The following is a 3,304-nucleotide window of genomic DNA, read 5'->3' as shown; positions in this document are numbered from 1 at the left end:
ATACCGTACCAACACTAGATCTCTCTAGTAAGCTTCAAAACGAGGATTCTCATATTCACTGTATTTGTTCGAAAGAACGGTTCGTAACGACAACATTGTCTCTCGTCATATTCACTTCACGCACAACAGGTTAATAGCTTAAATAAACAAAACATAACTTAAGACTGTTCTCACAAAGCAGCTTGGTAATATCCCACATCAGAGGCACGCTGTCCTCATGCGGACAGGGGCGACGCACCGGCGGAAGGCTCGGTCGCGATCATCGGCGATCTTCGGCGGACGGCTCCGCATTACGATCGGGCCACCTCGCTCCTGATCCAGTCGATGTAGCTGGCGACACGCGTGTACAGGCCCGGGAAGTCACTGTTGCCACAGCTGACGCCTGCCAGCACCAGGCCGGCTAGCTGGTAGCGGCCGTCGGGCCGCTGTATGGCCAGCGGCCCTCCGGAGTCGCCTTGGCACGCGTCCATCCCGCGGTGGTGCGGGTCGGTCGCGCACAGCACGTTGCCACCGAAGCCGCCCGGAAAGCGGAAGCTGTACTGCGGTGCCTGCCGGAAAATCTCCTCGCACTCGTCGGCCGGCTCAACGGACGCGATGGCCTCCTGCAGCACGTTGGCCGCCGTCCTGTCATGGAATCTGAGCACACCCCATCCGACAACCCAGCCGATGCGGCCGACCAGCGTCTCCGCCGGGTCCGGCAGGCAGATGGGCTGCACGCCGGCGCCCAGCTGCACGGGCCGGTCGAGCTCCAGTAGCGCCAGGTCGTTCCGGCTGCGGTTGCGGTCCGGATGACGCGCGGCGCGGCGTACGGCGCGGTCCTGGTGCCCGCCGTCCTCGCTTGTCGTCCGGTCGTGCTCACCGAACCGGACCACCATCCGCTCTAGATCTATGTGCACGCAGTGGGCGGCCGTCAGCACGTGGCGCGGGCCGATGAGCGTTCCGCCGCAGGCCCAGTCCACGGTGCCGTTGGTGTGCTGTCGCGCCCCCAGCAGGGCCGCCCACGGCCAGGTGCTGCGCTTGGCCGGCCGGCCGTTGGCGATGTTGAAGAAAAAGTTCCTGCCGGTAATTTTGGGGCCACCGCGGCCGCAGTCCTCGGGCAGCGCGGCTGTCCGTGGCGAAGGGGCCGACGCCGCCTCGCAGCAGTGTCGAAGCCGGCGGCTACGCCGGTCGTAGCCGCAAGGGCTAGCGCTGGGCGGTCCCAGCTCTGCCTGGCAGTCCTGCGGCAGCATGCAGACGCCGGGCTGGCCGCTGGGTGCCGTGCAGGCGGTGGGGCCCGGGAACAAGATGTCGTCGCCCCGGGACGAGAGCACGGCGGCGGCCCCGGTCGTCGCCAGAGCACAGAGCACGGACAGCAGCATCAGCATGGCTCGGGTCATTCCGACGGGCATTGGGAAACGCCGGCTGGCGACTGCTAGTGGTGTCCGCCGGCAGCCGTATTTTACGGGCAGCGGGCGGGGGGGGGGGGGGGGGGACACAGCCACACCGCCGGGGAATTATTCGCTGGCGCACCCTCAGATGTGGACAGTGATTCATCGTTTCACTTGCGTCAGCAGACAAAGCCACCGCATCATGACTATCCGTGGTGCAAGTCTGTGGCAACGTGTGAGACGGCATGCCATTGCGAGCTTACCCCTGTCATGCTGGTACATAACTGGTGCTGGGCTGGTCTCCCCGGGCCTGCACTCGCGGGGCTGGGGGGGGGGGGGGAGAGTTTGGGCGACCCCGGATGTCAAAGTCACGGAAAGGTCTCGTCGAGATGAGTCGAATGGACTTGAAATGTTTGACTTCAGGTGGATTTGCAAGTCACTGGTGCTCGCCAGATGTCAGAGTACACCCATGAAAATCCGTCAGTATGTACAATAGTTTGATTTTCATCCTGTTGGAGGAGGGTGTTACCCTGATAGGAAGGGGAGCGGCGATGATCCCTTCCCTTAAGTTTTGTTTTACAATAATGCTCCCGCATGTTGTGCCATTGCGCCCAATTAGCCTTTCGCGCGTGTTTTGTTCCAAAAAGCGTCTCTAGTTTTCCTAGTTTCGGAACAGTGACGCTTTTTAAGAAAAACTCCACGCCGGTTTGCGGCTGGCGCGGGCGGCGGACGGCAACCGACGATACGGCGCCACATGCGCGGCAGACCGACATCGAGATGTTAGCGGAGCCATCTGCAGTGTAAATCGGTTCACATACAGGTTAACCCACCCTGTGATTTTGGTGTCTCTAGCTATCTTAGTTTTTGAAATCTCAGAGGCTGCACATCTGGGAAACCAAAGGTACGGGGATCGATTCCCCGCGGCGCCCACCCTTCCTGTCAGGGTGAGAGGCAGACGACGCCATGCAGCCCCAGTGAGTGTGTTGTAAAGCCCCTATGTCAACATAAAGCTGAGTGTGTGGGAGGGGGGGGGGGGGGTAAATTGACCCTTACCGGAGAGAATGGTGTTCAGCCAACCACCCGTGTGCGTGCTAAGATTATGGGTCCATTGACATACTGCTGAACTATAAGTCCGGAGCAATTCAGGTCAGGTCAAAGTCCCAGCATGGTTAGCAGGGTCGGTTCTAAATAGCGTCGCAGTTCTCTCCCTACTAATGGAAATTCCACGACATAAGTGTAAAAGAGAGCGTTCCTAACGACAAGAGTGTTATGATAATACCTCGACTTAAATACTTATGCAGGACATCAGTGCACGCGGCAACGTTTATACCTTAAAAATGCGGTTCGTCGTTACTGCTCATCCAAAATCTACTGCAAAACTACGACTTCTACAAAAAACTAATACTGCAGTCATTTGTTATGCATGACATTACTTTTGCCACATAGACCTATACGTGACTGTAGTTGCTGCCCTTAAAATTACTCTTAAAAGTTCATGGGGCCGATTCGGAAATCACTGATTCATTGTGTTACGTGATTTTGTCGGTTTGTCGTGCATGTTGCATGAGTAAAAAGTTGTAGCTTTGGGAACAGAATATCAATGACGGGCATACACTTCCGAAGCATTTTGTTGTCATAAAGCACTACAGCCTTGAAAAAGTCATTGCAAAAGAAGTAATGCCATATTTTAGTGAACACCATACCCCCGGTATAGTTTAATATCTAATCAGCGACCCCTTCGATCCGGCGATTGTGAGGCATCACATTCGGGGCAGGCCACGCGATTTTTGCATTTTGAGGTCAAAGTGGCCTTTTTCCCGTGCTTAGCCCTCGAATTGTTTTGTTATACGACAACTCTGATTCATAACATTTTCAGTAGAAGAAATGTCGCGTATAACTACTGCCATCGTGAATCTTTCGATGACATTATTGCAGCA

At 56.4% G+C, this 3,304-nt stretch overlaps 1 pseudogene; it reads right to left on the bottom strand.

Moving 5' to 3' along the window:
• Positions 1-259: 259 nt before the first annotated feature.
• Positions 260-1,639, bottom strand: LOC119089823 (venom protease-like; annotated as a pseudogene).
• Between the last annotated feature and the right edge of the window lie 1,665 nt (positions 1,640-3,304).

This window comes from Pollicipes pollicipes, unplaced genomic scaffold (genome assembly GCF_011947565.3).
Source record: "Pollicipes pollicipes isolate AB1234 unplaced genomic scaffold, Ppol_2.1 Scaffold_3087;HRSCAF=3621_pilon_pilon_pilon, whole genome shotgun sequence".
Lineage (NCBI taxonomy): Eukaryota > Metazoa > Arthropoda > Thecostraca > Pollicipedomorpha > Pollicipedidae > Pollicipes > Pollicipes pollicipes.
Note: the sequence above shows the minus strand (reverse complement) of the source record. Positions and strands in the feature narration are given on the sequence as shown.